The sequence below is a fragment of the Panulirus ornatus genome, chromosome 17 (assembly GCF_036320965.1).
Source record: "Panulirus ornatus isolate Po-2019 chromosome 17, ASM3632096v1, whole genome shotgun sequence".
NCBI classification, from domain to species: Eukaryota; Metazoa; Arthropoda; class Malacostraca; order Decapoda; family Palinuridae; genus Panulirus; species Panulirus ornatus.
Window position 1 is genome coordinate 41,315,204 of NC_092240.1, and position 24,512 is coordinate 41,339,715.

The following is a 24,512-nucleotide window of genomic DNA, read 5'->3' on the forward strand; positions in this document are numbered from 1 at the left end:
TGCTCACCAACGTGAGACGAAGGGTATTCGAGTACATAGTACTCGAATAGTCATTCCCCTATTACATTATTACATTATTCCCCTATTACATTACATTATATATGTATATATATATATATATATATATATATATATATATATATATATATATATATATATATATATATATATATATATATCTTTCTTCTCTTTCATACTATTCGCCATTTCCCGCATTAGCGAGGTAGCGTTGAGAACAGAGGACTGGGCCCTTGAGGGAATATCCTCACCTGGGCCCCTTCTCTGTTCCCCTTCTCTTTTGGAAAATTAAAAAAAAGTGAGAGGGGAGGATTTCCAGCCCCCCGCTCCCTCCCCTTTTAGTCGCCTTCTACGACACGCAGGGAATACGTGGGAAGTATTCTTTCTCCCCTATCCCCAGGGATAATATATATATATATATATATATATATATATATATATATATATATATATATATATATATATATATATATATATATATATATATATATATATATATATATATATATATATATATATATATATATATATATATATATATATATATATACACGAGGTATAAAAAAAAAAAAAAAAAAAAATATATATATATATATATATTTTCGTCGCTGTCTCCCGCGTTTGCGAGGTAGCGCAAGGAAACAGACAAAAGAAATGGCCGAACCCACCCCCATACACATGTATATACATACGTCCACACACGCAATTATACATACCTACACAGCTTTCCATGGTTTACCCCAGACGCTTCACATGCCCTGATTCAATCCACTGACAGCACGTCAACCCCGGTATACCACATCGATCCAATTCACTCTATTCCTTGACCTCCTTTCACCAACCTGCATGTTCAGACCCCGATCACACAAAATCTTTTTCACTCCATCTTTCCACCTCCAATTTAGTCTCCCACTTCTCTTCGTTCCCTTCACCTCCGACACATATATCCTCTTGGTCAATCTTTCCTCACTCATTCTCTCCATGTGCCCAAACCATTTCAAAACACCCTCTTCTGCTCTCTCAACCACGCTCTTTTTATTTCCACACATCTCTCTTACCCTTACGTTACTTACTTGATCAAACCACCTCACACCACACATTGTCCTCAAACATCTCATTTCCAGCACATCCATCCTCCTGCGCACAACTCTATCCATAGCCCACGCCTCGCAACCATACATCATTGTTGGAACCACTATTCCTTCAAACATACCCATTTTTGCTTTCCGAGATAATGTTCTCGACTTCCACACATTCTTCAAGGCTCCCAGGATTTTCGCCCCCTCCCCCACCCTATGATTCACTTCCGCTTCCATGGTTCCATCCGCTGCCAGATCCACTTCCAGATATTTAAAACACTTTACTTCCTCCAGTTTTTCTCCATTCAAACTTACCTCCCAATTGACTTGACCCTCAACCCTGCTGTACCTAATAACCTTGCTCTTATTCACATTTACTCTTAACTTTCTTCTTTCACACACTTTACCAAACTCAGTCACCAGCTTCTGCAGTTTCTCACATGAATCAGCCACCAGCGCTGTATCATCAGCGAACAACAACTGACTCACTTCCCAAGCTCTCTCATCCCCAACAGACTTCATACTTGCCACTCTTTCCAAAACTCTTGCATTTACCTCCCTAACAACCCCATCCATAAACAAATTAAACAACCATGGAGACATCACACACCCCTGCCGCAAACCTACATTCACTGAAAACCAATCACTTTCCTCTCTTCCTACACGTACACATGCCTTACATCCTCGATGAAAACTTTTCACTGCTTCTAACAACTTTCCTTCCACACCATATATTCTTAATACCTTCCACAGAGCATCTCTATCAACTCTATCATATGCCTTCTCCAGATCCATAAATGCTACATACAGATCCATTTGCTTTTCTAAGTATTTCTGACATACACTCTTCAAAGCAAACACCTGATCCACACATCCTCTACCACTTCTGAAACCACACTGCTCTTCCCCAATCTGATGCTCTGTACATGCCTTCACCCTCTCAATCAATACCCTCCCATATAACTTACCAGGAATACTCAACAAACTTATACCTCTGTAATTTGAGCACTCACTCTTATCCCCTTTGCCTTTGTACAATGGCACTATGCACGCATTCCGCCAATCCTCAGGCACCTCACTATGAGTCATACATACATCAAATAACCTTACTAACCAGTCAATAATACAGTCACCCCCTTATTTAATAAATTCCACTGCAATACCATCCAAACCTGCTGCCTTGCCGGCTTTCATCTTCCGCAAAGCTTTTACTACCTCTTCTCTGTTTACCAAATCATTTTTCTTAACCCTCTCACTTTGCACACCACCTCGACCAAAACACCCTATATCTGCCACTCTATCATCAAACACATTCAACAAACCTTCAAAATACTCACTCCATCTCCTTCTCACATCACCACTACTTGTTATCACCTCCCCATTTACGCCCTTCACTGAAGTTCCCATTTGCTCCCTTGTCTTACGCACTTTATTTACCTCCTTCCAGAACATCTTTTTATTTTCCCTAAGATTTAATGAAACTCTTTCACCCCAACTCTCATTTGTCCTCTTTTTCACCTCTTGTACCTTTCTCTTGACCTCCTGTCTCTTTCTTTTATACATCTCCCACTCAATTGCATTTTTTCCCTCATCAGCGAGGTAGCGTTGAGAACAGAGGACTGAGCCTTAGAGGGAATATCCTCACTTGGCCCCCTTCGCTGTTCCTTCTTTTGGAAAATTTGATAATGACAGGAGAAGATTTCCAGCCTCTCGCTGCCTCCCCTTTTAGTCGCCTTCTGCGACGCTCAGGGAATACGTGGGAAATATTCTTTATCCCCTATCCCCAGGGAATAATTGGTGTAGATGGGGTGTTCAGTATTGTAAATGGAAATGGTGAAGAGCTTGTAGATTTATGTGCTGAAAAAAAGACAGGTGATTGGGATACCTGGTTTAAAAAGAGAGATATATATAAGAATACGTATGCAAGTAGGAGAGATGGCCAGAGAGCGTTATTGGATTACGTGTTAATTGCTAGGCGCGCGAAAGAGAGACTTTTGGATGTTAATGTGCTGAGAGGTTCACCTGGAAGAATGTCTGATCATTACCTTGTGGAGGCAAAGGTGAAGATTTGTAGAGCTTTTCAGAAAATAAGAGGGAATGTTGGGGTGAAGAGAGTGGTGAGAGTAAGTGAACTTGGGAAGGAGGCTTGTGTGAGGAAGTACCAGGAGAGACTGAATATAGAAATGGAAAAAGGTGAGAACAAAGGTCGTAAGAGTAGTGGGGGAGGAATGGGATGTATTCAGGGAAGCAGTAATGTCTTGTGCAAAAGATGCTTGTGGCATAAGAAGCGTGGGAGGTGGGCAGATTAGAAAGGGTAGTGAGTGGTGGTATGAAGAAGTAAGATTATTAGTGAAAAAGAGAGAGGCATTTGGACGATTTTTACGGGGAAATAATGCAAATGACAGGGAGATGTATAAAAGAAAGAGGAAGGAAGTCAAGAAAAAATTGTAAGAGGCGAAAAAGAGGGCAAATGAGAGTTGGGGTGAGAGAGTATCATTAAATTGTAGGAAGAATAAAAAGATGCTTTGGAAGGAGGTAGATAAAGTGCGTAAGACAAGGGAACAAATGGGAACATCAGTGAAGGGGGCCAATGGGGAGGTGATAACAAGTAGTGGTGATGTGAGAAGGAGATGGAGTGAGTATTTTGAAGGTTTGTTGAATGAGTTTGATGATAAAGTGACAGATATAGTGTGTTTTGGTAGAGGTGGTGTGCAAAGTGAGAGGGTTAGGGAGAATGATTTGGTAAACAGAGAAGAGGCAGTAAAAGCTTTGTGGAAGATGAAAGCCGGCAAGGCAGTTGGTTTGGATGGTATTGCAGTGGAATTTATTAAAAATGGGGGTGACTGTATTGTTGACTGGTTGGCAAGGTTATTCAATGTATGTATGACTCATGGTGAGGTGCCTGAGGATTGGCGGAATGCTTGCATAGTGCCATTGTACAAAGGCAGAGTGGATAAGAGTGAGTGCTCAAATTACAGAGGTAATTGTTTGTTGAGTATTCCTGGTAAATTATATGGGAGGGATATTGATTGAGAGGGTGAAGGCAGGTACAGAGCATCAGATTGGGGAAGAGGAGTGTGGTTTCAGAAATGGTAGAGGATGGTGGATCAGGTGTTTGCTTTGAAGAATGTATGTGAGAAATACTTAGAAAAGCAAATGGATTTGTATATGGCATTTATGGATCTGGAGAAAGCATATGATAGAGTTGATAGAGATGCTCTGTGCAAGGTATTAAGAATATATAGTGTGGGAGGTAAGTTGTTAGAAGCAATGAAAAGTTTTTATCGAGAATGTAAGGCATGTGTACGTATAGAAAGAGAGGAAAGTGATTGGTTCTCAGTGAATGTAGGTTTGCGGCAGTGGCGCGTGATGTCTCCATGGTTGTTTGATTTGTTCATGGATGGGGTTGTTAGGGAGGTGAATGCAAGAGTCTTGGAAAGAGGGGCAAGTATGCAGTCTGATGTGGATGAGAGAGCTTGAGAAGTGAGTCAGTTGTTGTTCGCTGATGATACAGCGCTGTTGGCTGATTCGGGTGAGAAACTGCAGAAGCCTGGTGACTGAGTTTGGTAAAGTGTGTGAAAGAAGAAAGCTGAGAGTAAATGTGAATAAGAGCAAGGATATTTGGTACAGTAGGGTTGAGGGACAAGTAAAGTGCGAGGTAAGTTTGAATGGAGAAAAACTGGAAGAAGTGAAGTGTTTTAGATATCTGGGAGTGGATTTGGCAGCGGATGGAACCATGGAAGCGGAAGTGAATCATAGGGTGGGGGAGGGGGTGAAAGTTTTGGGAGCGTTGAAAACTGTGTGGAAGTCAAGAACATTATCTTGGAAAGCAAAAATGGGTATGTTTGAAGGAATAGTGCTTCCAACAATGTTATATGGTTGGGAGGCGTGGGCTATAGATAGAGTTGTGCGGAGGAGGGTGGATGTTCTGGAAATGAGATGTTTGAGGACAATATGTTGTATGAGGTGGTTTGATCGAGTAAGTAACGAAAGGATAAGAGAGATTTGTGGTAATAAAAGAGTGTGGTTGAGAGAGCAGAAGAGTGTGTTTTGAAATGGTTTGGTCACATGGAGAGAATGAGTGAGGAAAGATTGACCAAGAGGATATATGTGTCAGAGGTGGAAGGAACGAGAAGTGGGAGACCAAATTGGAGGTGGAAAGATGGAGTGAAAAAGATTTTGAGTGATCGGAACCTGAACATGCAAGAGGGTGAAAGGCGTTCAAGGAAAAGAGTGAATTGGAACGATGTGGTATACCGGGGTCGACGTGCTGTCAGTGGATTAAACCAGGGCATGTGAAGCGTCTGGGGTAAATCATGGAAAGTTTTGTGGGGCCTGGATGTGGAAAGGGAGCTGTGGTTTCGGTGCATTATACATGACAGCTAGAGACTGATTGTGAACGAATGTGGACTTTGTTGTCTTTTCCTAGCGTTACCTCGCACACATGCGGGGAGAGGGGGTTCTCATTTCATGTGCGGCGGGGTGGCGACGGGAATGAATAAGGGCAGACAGTATAAAATATGTACATGCGTATATATGTATATATCTGCGCGGCGTTTGGGAAGTGAGTCAAGTTGCAAGGTTAGACTGGGAGAGTCGGTAGGTCGAATTGAATTAGACTCAACTTGTGTGGTTTGTAGAACTAGAACCATCCAGCATGTGTGAGCAACACTCCATTCAAGGACGGATCAGTTCTTTGTATGTACGAGGGAACAGCTGCTCAGAATAGACGAGTTCATGGTATGTAGTCACTTCTCCCAGTTCATTATAAGAAGATAAAGCTATTTGTGTAATGTTAAGCTGCCAAGATAGGTTAGCTGTCACAATGATGCCATTATGTTCATTGTGTCCAGTGTTGGAATTATAAATCCATCAAAAGATATATAAAACTTGTGAGGGAAGTTAGAGAGAGAGAGAGAGAGAGAGAGAGAGAGAGAGAGAGAGAGAGAGAGAGAGAGAGAGAGAGAGAGAGAGAGAGAGAGAGAGAGAGAGAGAGAGAGAGAGAGAGAGAGTTGAGTGCAGTTGCGAGAAATGGAGGAAGGCAGTGTTGAGTCGTCAGCTTACGAGTGTGATTTGGTTATCTGTTGAAGAAAGAAAACCTTTGAGAAAGAGAAATAAGAGTATAGAAGACAGGACAAAACTATGAGGGACATCGCTACTGATAGGAAAACGGGGAGAGGCTGATCTATCAACAAACACGGAGATAGATCGGTCAGGGAGGAAGCTGGATATGAGGGAACAATGAGTTTGGAAATGAGCCCCCGATGCCAAACTGTACCAAAAGCTTTTGATCTATTAAGGGCAAGCACACAGGATTCTCCTAAATCTTTCAGAGATCATGACCACATATTAGTAAGATAGAGGACAGATATCACCAGTGGATCTTGCCTTGTGGAAGCCATACTGGTAATCAGAGACAGTAGTGAGTTTTAAGATGCACGAGGATCTAGGAGTCGAAGAAGAATTCAAAGACTTTGGAAAGAGTAGAATGCAAAGCAGTTGGACAGTAGTTAGAGGGGTCAGACCGATCACCCTTCTTTGATGTATGCCATCATGGAGAAGGAAAAATTTTGGCCTACTCATAGATACATATGAGTAGGAAGACAGTTATAGCAATGATATTGTAGGTCATGAGGAAAATGGTTATGATACCTGCACTAAACGTCTGACTTTAGGGAAGCAGATTTTGTAATATTGATAATGTGAAGTTTCCAAGATAGCGTGGAGGATATGGGTAATACCCAACTTGCCCATGTTATTGCAGGGATGAAACATACAGTTCCAGAACACCAGTGGTGGAAAAGAGCGACATTTAGAAAGAGATATGGGCAGGATGTTACCATTTAGCACAACGGACCATGACCTTAGCTTCTGTTTCCCCATCCCGAGATATTTCATACGTCCGAATTACTCCGTAAAGTACGAGAGATTCTGTCTTGTATCTAGATCGACTGAGCGGTCCAGTTTGACCAGTCAGTAGCAACCGTATCTATCTACTCTGTTTAATCTTTATCTGTTGATAATTTCTATCACCACTATCTTTTTTATCGGTACAATTGCGTAGAATCGCTATTACATGCAGAATACTAACAGTAATCCATTAAAATATATGTGGAATATTTCTCATTCAGTCAGAACTTTTCACAACTTTAGGTCCAGTATGTGCACCACATCATACCGCCCAACACATTCTGCCGACCTGTTCTTACAAGATATCCAGCTGCCGCTGACGACATTTAGGCACTGGATTCTGAGCAGGTAGCTCCAGTTTACTAAACTCCATGGCAGGGTCAACTACTGCAGCCTGTGTCTTGCACATTTCCCTTATTGGATCAAGCAGAAAGTCTTGGTGTGACGCTCTGGGTCCAGGCACCTCTCAGTACACAACCTATGCAATCTAAGTATTTACGTACCACAAATTAAAGGATATTGAAGCATATTGCCATTAGACATCGCCTAGTTGTTGTTATCCTAACGTGATATCGAACCATTCGGTTAAGAATGTCTATACCAAATTTGCTGGTAATCTAACATCTCACTGTTTCCGGCAGATGTGTTTTCAGTTTTGTGTACTAAGCTGAGACGATAAATGGCTTTTTTCTTTTTTGGCCTTGTAACTTGTCAGAATGTAGACACTTGGTGATTTGTAGATCTCAGATAAGCAAAGTGGCTTTTATTTTATGATTTTCTCGCAGTTTCTCGTCTCTCTCTTATGATTCGTAGGAGTGTTGGTTTTTCAGCTCTGAACTGTTCATCCAACTGTCAGCTGGTAAAGAAATTCATTTGCCATGCATTTGTACAAGTCCTTTGGTAAGTTGATGCAATCTTTCTTATTCCATTATTCTTACATGACCTTAGTATTGTGTAAACATGCTCAAGTAGGAATCTAGATCTTCTGTCAACTCATTTTCATAGAGTAAGAACAGCAATGGCCTTACGACCGAGCTCCACGGCATGGCACTGGTAGCCCCAGCCCGCTTAGAGAAGGCTCATCTGACCCGTGTCCCTTGCTCCTTGTCAGTAGGATGATATTCGAGCCATCGAAGCTTTCTCCTTGTGCCCGCCTGAAACTCCTTCTTCATAACTAACTTCCTGTGTGAGAGAGTGTAGGTTGCCTTCTGCCTCCTGTCCATCGTCTCTGTCTATAACAGAGCTCATTCTGAACCATATAACCCCCCGCCCCTTCCCTACGTAGCTCATCCTTCACAAGGAATCATTGTTTCTGTTCTGATTATCTTTACCGCTGGTTTACGGACCACGCTCCTCAGAGTTGTTGGTCTGTAGTTATATGCAATATCTCGACCTACTATCTTAGAATTAGGTACGGTATTTGTTTTCCATTACTGATCCACCAGCACATCCCCTTCTGACGATTTACTGAACAACATGCCAAGCTGCCTTTCAAAGTTTTGTGCACACCTTTTGAGCACATCTGGAGAGACTTCAAGTCCAAGTACATTGTACGGATCGAGATACTTCAGCGATCTCAATGTATCTTTTTGAACAATTTCGATGCTTTCCAAGTCCTCTTCCTCATCACGTTAAACTAGTATTAGTCTTCCTCACCCTATGTGAACACACTTTTCCACCTGTCATTCAGTATCTATATTTTTCTTTTATTTTCCAGTAACCATCCCTGTAAATCCTCAGCCGGATTAGCTGCTCTTGAACCATGTTCACTCAAGACATCTGTGCAACAGTTCAGGGTATACCGCTTGTCGTGCATATAATATTCTCTCAAGGTCTCTTTGTTCCTCCTTCCTTGTTTTGTCGCACTCATTTCTCGTTCTCATACACCTAGAAAATGCTGACTGCCTGCTGCTGTGCAGGCTGTCTCCTCGTCACAGCACATCTCTGTATTCCTTACTTTTCTGACATATTTGTTTTAAACATACCTCCACGTTTTCTGTCTCTCCACCCACAGCAATGGCACCAATGTACACGTGCGAGTGTGATGACTATTTCTGATCATTATTTGTGCGTTACGGAGGGAGAGTTTTACACTCGTGTTGACCCGTCTCTTGAAATTGTATGTATGTGCTTTGTCTTTACTCCTCAGAATCCACACACACACACACACACACACACACACACACCAGCCTAAGCCAGACACACGGATCGACTACATTTTCCAGTATGTTGTACTGTTAAGAAAATAACTTTGTAGATAAAAAAAAATATTCTTAACTGAAGTTTTCTTTAACAATAAAGTTAAGAAGATTCTTCAATATCACCACTTACATATAGTTCACGTATAAAGGAAGAAAATGATTCAGTATAATCATACCAGAAGACGATGGACTGTTGCAAAGATTACTGATAATTCATCTCTGTACGCTGAAGGTTCTCTATCTATCAAGCAGGACTCAACACACGCCACTGTCATATGACACTAATTATGACACATTTGTCTGCATACCCGTGTCACGTGTCTGTCATCACACCACTTGCGGACGGCCTAATGTCATACATTGTTTACCATGGCACGAAGACCCACGTGGGAGGTGATCAGGGTGAAGACCCACGGGGAGGTGAGAGGTGGGGTGGAGACCCATGGGGAGATGAGGGGTGGGATTGAGACCCATGGGGGTGATCGGGGTGAAGACTCACGGGGGAGACCCCTGGGGTATGTGAGAGAAGGGTTGAGGACCTATGGGGAGATGTGAGAAGTGGAGACCCAAAGGGAGGTGTAAGTTGGGTGGAGACCCAGAGAAAGATGAGAGATGGGGTGAAGAGCTATTGGGAGATATGAGGTTGAGTGGAGACCACTGGGGAGATTTACGGTAAGGTGGAGATCCAGAGACAGATAAGAGGTGAGGTGAAGACTCGGAGGAGGGAAGAGATGGGCTGGATACCCCGAGGGAGTTGAGAAGTGGGATGGGGCCCTATGGGGATGTGAGAGGTTGGGTGGAGAAAAATGAGGAGGTTAGAGATGGGGTGGAGACCCTGAGGGAGATGAGGAATGGAGAGGAGATTCCAGAGAGAGGTAACATGTGTGGTGGATGACGTAACCACAAGATGCAAGGTGTGAGAGCCTCACACAGTAACAGGATACCTCTTGCAGACTTCATAGAAACAGCGGTTCGAATGGGCTGGCGAACCCCTGTGAAACCTTAAAGCAAATGGGGTTACAACTGGATAGAAGCCCTTTCCACACCTCCAAGTAGCTGAAGGTTACAACAGATTGTAACCCCTTGTAACCCTCAAAGAAACGGGAGCTCAGCTGGTTATAGATAACCACAAAGAAGTTAGATACATCTACTCGAAGCACAAAGCCTTTGATGACTGTCAGTATTGTGTGATGATCGATACCTGACGTGCAAGACAAACATCTTCCATATGAGTGAGATTTCAAATGATCTTTAGATTCTCTGTCGCAGATGCTGAGATTATCATTACGTTCACTCACTGAGTATAGTCACTAAGTCTACCCACTTCTTTGTGAACCGTTTTTTATCATAAGCACGTTATCAACCTTAGTCAACAGTGAATTCAAACCTTAAGCAATCAGTGACGATGATTGATTTGTGCTGGTGTCTCAATGTGCTCCCTCACTACTGCCATGATTACCCTAATGAGAAAATGATGGCTACTGTCTAGTTGTGTGGCAGGACCACGGGTGATGCTCGCCACCCAGTTCTCTGCTACAGCACTAGACCTCCTCCCATCCACACTACTCTATAACTAACCACCATCCCCCGAGCAGAAATAAAAAGCTTGCCTCTGCTTCAAACATCAGTAACCTGTATTCACTGATGCCCTCCACCAGCAGATTAACAAACACACACACACACCGAAACAACCATATGATCACTAACAACCATCCTCCTACCCTACATCTGGCCACACGACATACACCAATCACAGTCACACTCTTCCGTCAAAAACAATTGTGGACGTCACTCATCGGTATATCGCTACAGACACCGGCTCAACATATCCCAAGACCCTTCATGCCCACGATACCAGCTACCATGAAGAAGACACCGAGCGCTTGCAACTCACCCGTCCTGCCCACACACACACACACACACACACACACTAACACATATGGTTCCCGCCGGTGAACAAGGACGCTGTACTAGGATGCGAGAGTCACGTTCATTGTAATGCTGTGAGTGGACAAAAATGAGTACAATCTTTTTTCGAACTTTCTTACGCCAAATCATCTATAATGAAGGAAGCAAAATTTCACTTTATTACCTTCCAGATGATGATACTTGGGTCTGAAGACCTTGATCTCCCTCATAGTTCTTCTACATGTATCTAAACTAAGGAAGATATGTAATACATTCACTGATACATGAAATACATTCACTGATACATATCCTCTATAAGTGTCTTGTCCCTGATGCTGAGAGGCAAACCTCTGGTTTATGAAGACCATTCAAGTGGATGGAGACTGTTCCCTGACTGACCTCATATGGCCTGCGCCATGGTGTCCCAGTTCCGAAGTGACCTCACTTGACCCAGAGGGACCGACGTGAAAATCGTTTTTTCTCGTCTCCCCACAAAGCCAGATCAAGTCTTCCCGTGTAGACACCGATGTCTCTCTCGTGTGTCCAACTGTGGTGGAAGTGTACAGGCGCCTCGGCCTGGGTGAGGGAGACAACAGACGGGAACGATCCGTTATGGCCGGGGTGAGGGAGACAACGATCCGTTATGGCTGAAGGAGGAGGGAGTGAGAGTGGGTAAAGGGGTGAGGGGGTGAGCGACGTCTGGTAGTGCGAGTGACGTGGCAGGGGTGAGGGGGGGGGGGTAAATGGAAAGGTCAAAAAGGTCATCATATGTCATACCGAAAGGTCAGCTTCGTTGCTCTGTCCAGCGGCCAACCGCTGGCAAAGCCAACCGACTCACTCCTGTACCTGACGAGTCTAACCAGACAGACACCACACCAACCTGTCCAACACTACCACACGACCTAACACACCAACCTGTCCAACACTACCACACGACCTAACACACCAACCTGTCCAACACTACCACACGACCTAACACAGCAACCTGTCCAACACTACCACACGACCTAACACAGTAACCTGTCCAACACTACCACACGACCTAACACAGTAACCTGTCCAACACTACCACACGACCTAACACACCAACCTGTCCAACACTACCACACGACCTAACACAGCAACCTGTCCAACACTACCACACGACCTAACACAGTAACCTGTCCAACACTACCACACGACCTAACACAGCAACCTGTCCAACACTACCACACGACCTAACACACCAACCTGTCCAACACTACCACACGACCTAACACAGCAACCTGTCCAACACTACCACACGACCTAACACAGCAACCTGTCCAACACTACCACACGACCTAACACACCAACCTGTCCAACACTACCACACGACCTAACACAGCAACCTGTCCAACACTACCACACGACCTAACACACCAACCTGTCCAACACTACCACACGACCTAACACAGCAACCTGTCCAACACTACCACACGACCTAACACACCAACCTGTCCAACACTACCCCACGGCTTAACACAGTAACCTGTCGAACACTACCACGCAGCTTAACACAGCAACCTGTCCAACACTGGATCACGGCTTAACACAGCAACCTGTCCAACACTACCACACGGCTTAACACAGCAACCTGTCGAACACTACCACACAGCTTAACACAGCAATCTGTCCAACACTACCACACGGCTTAACACAGCAACCTGTTGAATACTACCACGCAGCTTAACAGAACAACCTGTCCAACATTAACACATGACCTAACACAACAACCTGTCCAACACTACCACACGACCTAACACAGCAATCCACCCAATGCTAACACACGGCTCAACACAGCAAACTATTCAACATAGACACTGTCTAACACAGCCTGTCCAACACTACCAGAGGGGCTAACACAGCAACCTATCCAACACTACCACAGAACCTATCACAACTCGTCTAACAATACTGCAGGGTTTAACACAGCCACTTGTCCAACACAACCACCAGACACATCCGTTATTTCCACACACCAACCATTACAACATAGCCACCCGTCTAGCATGGACATCGGTCTAATATAGCCATCAGTCTACCATAGCCACAAGTCCAACAAAAGCACCATTTCATTACAGTCAACAGTCCAACATAGAATCGGTCCAACATAGCCACAAGTCCTACAGAGCAAATAGTTAAATATAGTCATCAATCCACCAAAGAATCAGTTTAATATAGTCACCAGTCCAACACAGACACTAATTCAACACAGCCACCAGTCTAACACAGTCAATAGCCCATCACACCCAACAGCTGAATATAGCCACTAGTCCAACAAAGCTACCTGTCCAACATAGCAACCAGTCTAACGCAGCTAACGGTCCAACATAGGCACTAATTCAACACAGCCAACAGTCCATTACATCCACCAGTTCAATACAGCCAACAGTCTAACATAGCCAACAATCCACACAGCCAACGGTCCAACACGGCCACTAATTTCAACACTATCAGTCACCAGTCCAACACAGCCACCAGTCCAACATAGCCACTAATCCATCTCAACAAACACTCCAACAACACAGGGTGTTCAAGCCTTTAGCCTCAGTAAAGACTGACAAATGACTACCTGACCAGACATTTGCATATTCAGCGGAGGATTACCTTCACCATATGTTTGGGTTCACAATTCTGGGTTGAAAATACATCGCCTCCAGTTGTACTGAAGGGATTTATTCACACCAGGGTGGGGCTCTAACGCCACCTGAAGGAAGAACTAGGTGGTGTACACTCATATACACATAAATCTTCACTCAAGACCCACTCAAAAATTGAAACAAAAGCAATTATATATATATTATATATATATATATATATATATATCCCTGGGGATAGGGGATTAAGAATACTTCCCACGTATTCCCTGCGTGTCGTAGAAGGCGACTAAAAGGGGAGGGAGCGGGGGGCTGGAAATCCTCCCCTCTCGTTTTTTTTTTTTTTTTTTTTTTTTTAATTTTCCAAAAGAAGGAACAGAGGGGGCCAGGTGAGGATATTCCAAAAAAGGCCCAGTCCTCTGTTCTTAACGCTACCTCGCTAATGCGGGAAATGGCGAATAGTTTAAAAGAAAGAAGAAAATATATATATATATATTTTTTTTTTTTTTTTTTTTTTTTTTAGACTTTGTCGCTGTCTCCCGCGTTTGCGAGGTAGCGCAAGGAAACAGACGAAAGAAATGGCCCAACCCCCCCCATACACATGTACATACACACGTCCACACACGGAAATATACATACCTACACAGCTTTCCATGGTTTACCCCGGACGCTTCACATGCCTTGATTCAATCCACTGACAGCACGTCAACCCCTGTATACCACATCGCTCCAATTCACTCTATTCCTTGCCCTCCTTTCACCCTCCTGCATGTTCAGGCCCCGATCACACAAAATCCTTTTCACTCCATCTTTCCACCTCCAATTTGGTCTCCCTCTTCTCCTCGTTCCCTCCACCTCCGACACATATATCCTCTTGGTCAATCTTTCCTCACTCATTCTCTCCATGTGCCCAAACCATTTCAAAACACCCTCTTCTGCTCTCTCAACCACGCTCTTTTTATTTCCACACATCTCTCTTACCCTTACGTTACTTACTCGATCAAACCACCTCACACCACACATTGTCCTCAAACATCTCATTTCCAGCACATCCATCCTCCTGCGCACAACTCTATCCATAGCCCACGCCTCGCAACCATACAACATTGTTGGAACTACTATTCCTTCAAACATACCCATTTTTGCTTTCCGGGATAATGTTCTCGACTTCCACACATTTTTCAAGGCTCCCAAAATTTTCGCCCCCTCCCCCACCCTATGATCCACTTCCGCTTCCATGGTTCCATCCGCTGACAGATCCACTCCCAGATATCTAAAACACTTCACTTCCTCCAGTTTTTCACCATTCAAACTCACCTCCCAATTGACTTGACCCTCAACCCTACTGTACCTAATAACCTTGCTCTTATTCACATTTACTCTTAACTTTCTTCTTCCACACACTTTACCAAACTCCGTCACCAGCTTCTGCAGTTTCTCACATGAATCCGCCACCAGCGCTGTATCATCAGCGAACAACAACTGACTCACTTCCCAAGCTCTCTCATCCCCAACAGACTTCATACTTGCCCCTCTTTCCAAGACTCTTGCATTTACCTCCCTAACAACCCCATCCATAAACAAATTAAACAACCATGGAGACATCACACACCCCTGCCGCAAACCTACATTCACTGAGAACCAATCACTTTCCTCTCTTCCTACACGTACACATGCCTTACATCCTCGATAAAAACTTTTCACTGCTTCTAACAACTTGCCTCCCACACCATATATTCTTAATACCTTCCACAGAGCATCTCTATCAACTCTATCATATGCCTTCTCCAGATCCATAAATGCTACATACAAATCCATTTGCTTTTCTAAGTATTTCTCACATACATTCTTCAAAGCAAACACCTGATCCACACATCCTCTACCACTTCTGAAACCACACTGCTCTTCCCCAATCTGATGAGAGGGTTAGGGAAAATGATTTGGTAAACAGAGAAGAGGTAGTAAAAGCTTTGCGGAAGATGAAAGCCGGCAAGGCAGCAGGTTTGGATGGTATTGCAGTGGAATTTATTAAAAAAGGGGGTGACTGTATTGTTGACTGGTTGGTAAGGTTATTTAATGTATGTATGACTCATGGTGAGGTGCCTGAGGATTGGCGGAATGCGTGCATAGTGCCATTGTACAAAGGCAAAGGGGATAAGAGTGAGTGCTCAAATTACAGAGGTATAAGTTTGTTGAGTATTCCTGGTAAATTATATGGGAGGGTATTGATTGAGAGGGTGAAGGCATGTACAGAGCATCAGATATATATATATATATATATATATATATATATATATATATATATATATATATATATATATATATATATATATATATATATATCTTTGTCGCTACATCATTCGCTCTGCTCACTGTCGCGCTTATTTATATTCTTATTTTCCTCACACTGTTCTCTTCTTCCTTAAACATCTTTCATTCTTTGTGAAGTTCATTGATACCTTCTCATTCCACCTCTCTTCTGCTATCTTTTTACAGTTCTAGTACCTTTCTCTTGACTTCATTTTACTTTCTTTTGTAACCCTCCCAATCACTTATATTCCATCCACCCTTTTTCCTCTTCCATTAGCAAAACATCACATTCTGACTTCCGTATTCTTAAAACCCGTTCCGAGACTGGAACAATTATTATTCAGAATAGATAAATGAATTGATAAATGAATATATAGGCACTTTGTTCGTATATATATATATATATATATATATATATATATATATATATATATATATATATATATATATATATATATATATGTGATGTATGATAAAAGATAGTGAAAGAATGAAGAGGTTGATTTGAGATGGAATGATGAGGTATCAATGAACTTCACAAAGAATGAAAAATGTTTCAGGAAGAAGAGAACAGTGTGAGGAAAATAAGAATATGAATAAGCGCGACAGTGAGCAGAGCGAATGATGTAACGACAAAGATATGCAAAACCGGTGGAGTATTTTGAAGGATTGCAGGATGTGGTATATGATTAGGAGGCGAATGTGGTGTGTTTGACACCATTATGCAAGCAAAGCGAGAGAGTCAAGGCGACTAAGACAGTATAAGAAGAGGAAGTAGTGAGAACCTCACTCAAGATATGATCTGGGAAGGCGTTAGGAATGGATGTGACTGCAGTTGAATTTCTCAAATGCATGTATAGTGTGTGTCTGGTATGGTGGGTGCGCTTGGTGTGCGTTTGGTGTGGTGTGGTGGTCAAGATTGCTGTGTATCTGCTGTGGTGGGCGTAGTTGGTAGTGCATGGTGTGGTAGGCGTGGTTAGGGTGTGGTGGGAGTGGTTGGTAGTGTCTCGGTGTGAATGCAAGGGGGAAAGAAACGATCCTTTGAGCTGTAGAAGCATAATGACGTCTGTGAGGTGTTAGGGTGAGTGGTGGCTAAGTAGGTGATAATGGAGAAGCTGTTTGTGGAGAAGGAATGTGGTTTTAGAAAAGATGGAAAGTGCTTGAACCAAATACAACCTTCGGTGAATGTGTGTGAGAAGTACCTAGTGCCAGACTTGCATGTATGTACACCTGAAAAAGGTATGTGACTGAGTTGACATAGATGTATTATGAAAGGTATTGCGGACATATCGGGTAATTGGAAAGCTACTAGGTGTAGTAGAGTTTTGACTGGGAGAGTAAGTGTGAGTAGGATGGGAGGAGGGTGAGAGTATGCTTGAGAACAATATATGGCATGAGGAAGGTTGATCGTGAAAAAATGACATTATCAGTGACAGGTTTGTTAGTGGCCTTAGTGTTACTGGGTGGGCCGCGGCTGCTCTTAATAATATTCTTTATTTCTTCCCATGACTACATGGCACTTGCAGGGATATGTCATAGTCATGGCCAACTTAGGTAAGAAGAATATAGACAACGCGAAAGAGAATATGATGTTTAATGACTCACTAGATGTCTGTACACCTGTGGGCGATCGATGGAGGAGAATTCAGTAGGTTTGCTGCTCGAGGAAAGAAGGTATCAAAACGGTCATTCAGAGACTCTATGGGAAATACTACTAGGGCGCGTACCACGGATCCAGGTCTTGGTTGTAGATCCATAATCAGGCAGGTCACGATAACTTTCCCAAATGATACCTACAGAACAAGAACAAGGTAGCAACATTGTGGCGGAGGGAAAAGAACGGGAGAAATGATACCATGTGAAGTATTGAGGCGGAAGGCTTTCGATTCCACCTGGCTAATAATTTGCTTCCATACTGGAGCGACTAAACGCCCATTAGATATGGAATAGCTGTTCATAAGATGAATAATTACGGCGCCAATACAACCCCAGTTGTTGGGAAGCAAATGTTATATGTATGTTCTTTCAGTGAGGTTGTAGGTAGAGTGAAGGATTTGGTTATGCCTAACATGATTATGTTACTGCAGCACTGACCTGCAGTGTTTTGACACATGAATATGAGAAACAATTAAGATGTAGAGGAATAGATTTGTGTAAATTGGTTTTTGCACCATTGGACTTTACCAAGTTACTGCAGCACGGAAGCCGTAATGGTGATCAGAAACACTTAGTGTTTGCGAAAGTGATAGTTAAGGAGAGTTCCTAGAACTTTGGAGATAACGGAGGTGAAAGCGATAGGACGATAGTTGGATGGGTTAGAACGGCCTTGTTTTCTTAGGCATAGGATGCACCAAAGCTCGCTTTCAGTCTTTGTTTTACGAGAAAGTAGAGGTGGGCAAGCAACAATATGAGCTAGTTCAGAGGGCACAGCCCCTTGAGAGACGAGAAGGCATACCATTTGCATTATAAGCATTGCCCACTAACGGCTAAAAGTGTGTTTGGAAGACCTTTTGAAAGGAAAAGGAAATTAAGGGAGGTGGACCAGATAAGGAGTCATTCAGACAGAGTTAGAGGAAATTAAGATGTTGGAAAGAGCGGCTTTATCAGTGAGAGTTAGCTAAAGTTTGATAGTATTAGAAGACTGAAGAAAAGACACTTTCTGTTTCTAGCAGAGTGCTAGACCTGCAAATAACACATCTGTAAAGATAACGAGCGGAAATGCAGGGGGTGAGAGATTTAGGAGACAGAAAGAGTTTCACGGACCAATATGCTCATCAAAGCGAGAGCGATCAAACCGTGATTGAGGAGGTGGAAGATTAAGCACAGGAACGGGTATTAGGATCATACAGATATAACTTTCTCTGTACGACAGCGCAGTTGGAGGCATAGTTCGTGTAACTACCTCAAAAAAAGAATATATATATATATATATATATATATATATATATATATATATATATATATATATATATATATATATATATATATATATATATATATATATATATGCATATATATATATATATATATATATATATTTTTTTTTTTTTTTTTTTTTTATACTTTGTCGCTGTCTCCCGCGTTTGCGAGGTAGCGCAAGGAAACGGACGAAAGAAATGGCCCAACCCCCCCCCCATACATATGTACATACACACGTCCACACACGCAAATATACATACCTACACAGCTTTCCATGGTTTACCCCAGACGCTTCACATGCCTTGATTCACTCCACTGACAGCACGTCAACCCCTGTATACCACATCGCTCCAATTCACTCTACTCCTTGCCCTCCTTTCACCCTCCTGCATGTTCAGGCCCCGATCACACAAAATCTTTTTCACTCCATCTTTCCACCTCCAATTTGGTCTCCCTCTTCTCCTCGTTCCCTCCACCTCCGACACATATATCCTCTTGGTCAATCTTTCCTCACTCATTCTCTCCATGTGCCCAAACCATTTCAAAACACCCTCTTCTGCTCTCTCAACCACGCTCTTTTTATTTCCACACATCTCTCTTACCCTTACGTTACTTACTCGATCAAACCACCTCACACCACACATTGTCCTCAAACATCTCATTTCCAGCACATCCATCCTCCTGCGCACAACTCTATCCATAGCCCACGCCTCGCAACCATACAACATTGTTGGAACCACTATTCCTTCAAACATACCCATTTTTGCTTTCCGAGATAATGTTCTCGACTTCCACACATTTTTCAAGGCTCCCAAAATTTTCGCCCCCTCCCCCACCCTATGATCCACTTCCGCTTCCATGGTTCCATCCGCTGACAGATCCACTCCCAGATATCTAAAACACTTCACTTCCTCCAGTTTTTCTCCATTCAAACTCACCTCCCAATTGACTTGACCCTCAACCCTACTGTACCTAATAACCTTGCTCTTATTCACATTTACTCTTAACTTTCTTCTTCCACACACTTTACCAAACTCAGTCACCAGCTTCTGCAGTTTCTCACATGAATCAGCCACCAGCGCTGTATCATCAGCGAACAACAACTGACTCACTTCCCAAGCTCTCTCATCCCCAACAGACTTCATACTTGCCCCTCTTTCCAGGACTCTTGCATTTCCCTCCCTAACAACCCCATCCATAAACAAATTAAACAACCATGGAGACATCACACACCCCTGCCGCAAACCTACATTCACTGAGAACCAATCACTTTCCTCTCTTCCTACACGTACACATGCCTTACATCCTCGATAAAAACTTTTCACTGCTTCTAACAACTTGCCTTCCACACCATATATTCTTAATACCTTCCACAGAGCATCTCTATCAACTCTATCATATGCCTTCTCCAGATCCATAAATGCTACATACAAATCCATTTGCTTTTCTAAGTATTTCTCACATACATTATTCAAAGCAAACACCTGATCCACACATCCTCTACCACTTCTGAAACCGCACTGCTCTTCCCCAATCTGATGCTCTGTACATGCCTTCACCCTCTCAATCAATACCCTCCCATATAATTTACCAGGAATACTCAACAAACTTATACCTCTGTAATTTGAGCACTCACTCTTATCCCCTTTGCCTTTGTACAATGGCACTATGCACGCATTCCGCCAATCCTCAGGCACCTCACCATGAGTCATACATACATTAAATAACCTTACCAACCAGTCAACAATACAGTCACCCCCTTTTTTAATAAATTCCACTGCAATACCATCCAAACCCGCTGCCTTGCCGGCTTTCATCTTCCGCAAAGCTTTTACTACCTCTTCTCTGTTTACCAAATCATTTTCCCTAACCCTCTCACTTTGCACACCACCTTGACCAAAACACCCTATATCTGCCACTCTGTCATCAGACACATTCAACAAACCTTCAAAATACTCATTCCATCTCCTTCTCACATCACCACTACTTGTTATCACCTCCCCATTTACGCCCTTCACTGAAGTTCCCATTTGCTCCCTTGTCTTACGCACCCTATTTACCTCCTTCCAGAACATCTTTTTATTCTCCCTAAAATTAACTGATAGTCTCTCACCCCAACTCTCATTTGCCCTTTTTTTCACCTCTTGCACCTTTCTCTTGACCTCCTGTCTCTTTCTTTTATACTTCTCCCACTCAATTGCATTTTTTCCCTGCAAAAATCGTCCAAATGCCTCTCTCTTCTCTTTCACTAATACTCTTACTTCTTCATCCCACCACTCACTACCCTTTCTAAACAGCCCACCTCCCACTCTTCTCATGCCACAAGCATCTTTTGCGCAATCCATCACTGATTCCCTAAATACATCCCATTCCTCCCCCACTCCCCTTACTTCCATTGTTCTCACCTTTTTCCATTCTGTACACAGTCTCTCCTGGTACTTCCCCACACAGGTCTCCTTCCCAAGCTCACTTACTCTCACCACCTTCTTCACCCCAACATTCACTCCTCTTTTCTGAAAACCCATACTAATCTTCACCTTAGCCTCCACAAGATAATGATCAGACATCCCTCCAGTTGCACCTCTCAGTACATTAACATCCAAAAGTCTCTCTTTCGCACGCCTGTCAATTAACACGTAATCCAATAACGCTCTCTGGCCATCTCTCCTACTTACATACGTATACTTATGCATATCTCGCTTTTTAAACCAGGTATTCCCAATCATCAGTCCTTTTTCAGCACATAAATCTACAAGCTCTTCACCATTTCCATTTACAACACTGAACACCCCATGCATACCAATTATTCCCTCAACTGCCACATTACTCACCTTTGCATTCAAATCACCCATCACTATAACCCGGTCTCGTGCATCAAAACCGCTAACACACTCATTTAGCTGCTCCCAAAACACTTGCCTCTCATGATCTTTCTTCTCATGCCCAGGTGCATATGCACCAATAATCACCCACCTCTCTCCATCAACTTTCAATTTTACCCATATTAATCGAGAATTTACTTTCTTACATTCTATCACATACTCCCACAACTCCTGTTTCAGGAGTATTGCTACTCCTTCCCTTGCTCTTGCCCTCTCACTAACCCCTGACTTCACTCCCCAGACATTTCCAAACCACTCTTCCCCTTTACCCTTGAGCTTCGTTTCACTCAGAGCCAAAACATCCAGGTTCCTTTCCTCAAACATACTACCTATCTCTCCTTTTTTCACATCTTGGTTACATCCACACACATTTAGGCACCCCACTCTGAGCCTTCGAGGAGGATGATCACTCCCCGCGTGACTCCCTCTTCTGTTTCCCAATTTAGAAAGTTAATACAAGGAGGGGAGGATTTCCGGCCCCCCGCTCCCGTCCCCTCTAGTCGCTTTCTACGACACGCGAGGAATACGTGGGAAGTATTCTTTCACCCCTATCCCCAGGGATAATATACATATATATATACATATACACACACACACACATACACACACATACGCACATACACACACACACACACACATACATATATATACATATGAAAAATGTAAGAAACAATTTAGAAAACAAACTTTTAGCTTGAAATGAATGAAAAAAATGACTGTCACATAATGGTTCAACCTCTGGCTATGGAAAAGGAAATGTACAATTTATTCACAAACGTCAATAGCAGTTCTCATCAATTTCACCACTGTATCAATAAGCTTCAATGTCTAAGCTACATTTTTCTCCAACTTCACTATTTTCTTGTCAAAAACACCATGCATGAAAACTATCACTCCAGTAACACAACTATAAACATTTACTTCCCCTTTATATATATATATATATATATATATATATATATATATATATATATATATATATATATATATATATATATATATATATTCATTTATAAATTCATTATACTTTGTCGCTGTCTCCTGCGTTAGCGAGGTAGCGCAAGGAAGCAGACAAAAGAATGACCCAACCCACCCACATACACACGTAAATACATACACGTCCACACAAGCATATATACATACCTATACATTTCAACATATACATATATATACATACGCAGACATATACATATATACACATGTACATAATTCATACTTGCTGCCTTTATTCATTCCCCTCGCCACCCCACCACACATGAAATGACAGCACCCTCCGCCCGCATGCGCGCGACGTAGCGCTAGAAAAAGACAAAAAAGGCCACATTCGTTCACACTTAGTCTCTAGCTGTCATGTATAATGCACCGAAACCACAGCTCCCTTTCCACATCCAGGCCCTAAAAAACTTTCCATGGTTTACCCAAGACGCTTCACATGCCCTGATTCAACCCACTGACAGCACATCGAACCCGGTATACCACATCGTTCCAATTCACTCTATTCCTTGTACGCCTTTCACCCTCCTGCATGTTCAGGCCCCGATCGCTCAAAGATCTTTTTCACTCCATCTTTTCAACTCCAATTTGGGTCCCAGTTCTCCTCGTTCTCTCCACCTCTGACACATATCCTCTTTGTCAATCTTTCCTCACTCATTCTTTCCATGTGACCAAACCATTTCAAAACACCCTCTTCTGTTTCTGTTACTACACATCTCTCTTAACCTTTCATTATTTACCCGATCAAACCACCTCACACCATGTGTTGTCCTCAAACATCTCATATCCAATATATCCACTCTCTTCCGCACAACTCTAACTATAGCCCACGCTTTGCAGCCATTCAACATTGTTGGAACGACTATTCCTTCAAACATACCCATTTTTGATTTCCGAGATAATGTTCTCGCCTTCCACACATTTTTCAGCCCTCCAGAACCTTCGCCCCCTCCCCCACCATGTGACTGACTTCCCCTTCCATGGTTCCATTCGCTGCCAAATTTACTCCCACATATTTAAAACACTTCACTTCCTCCAGTTTTTCTCCATTCAAGCTTACTTCCCAGTTGACTTGTCCTTCAACCGTACCTAATAACCTTGCTCTTATTCACATTTACGCTCAACATTCTTCTTTCACACACTTTACCAGACTCAGTCACCAGCTTCTGCAGTTTCTCACCCAAATCAGCCACCAGCACTGCATCATCAGCGAACAACAACTGACTCACTTCCCAAGCCTTCTCATCCACAACAGACAGCATATTTGCCCCTCTCTCCAAAACTCTTTCATTCACCTCCCTAACCACCCCATCCGTCAAGAAATTAAACAACCAATAAGAAATAACGCACCCCTACCGCAAACCGACATTCACTGAGAACCAATCACTTTCCTCTCTTCCTACCCGCACGCATGCCTTACATCGTCGATAAAAACTTTTTACTGCTTGTAGCAACTTGTCTCCCAAACCATATATTTTTAACACCTTCCATAGAGAATCTCTATGAACTCTATCATATGCCTTCTCCAGATTCATAAATGCTGCAAACAAATCCACTTGCTTTTCTAATTATTTCTCACATACATTCTTCAAAGCAAACACCTGATTCACACATCCTCTACCACTTCTGAGGCCACACTGCTCTTCCCCAATCTGATGCTCTTTACATGCCCTC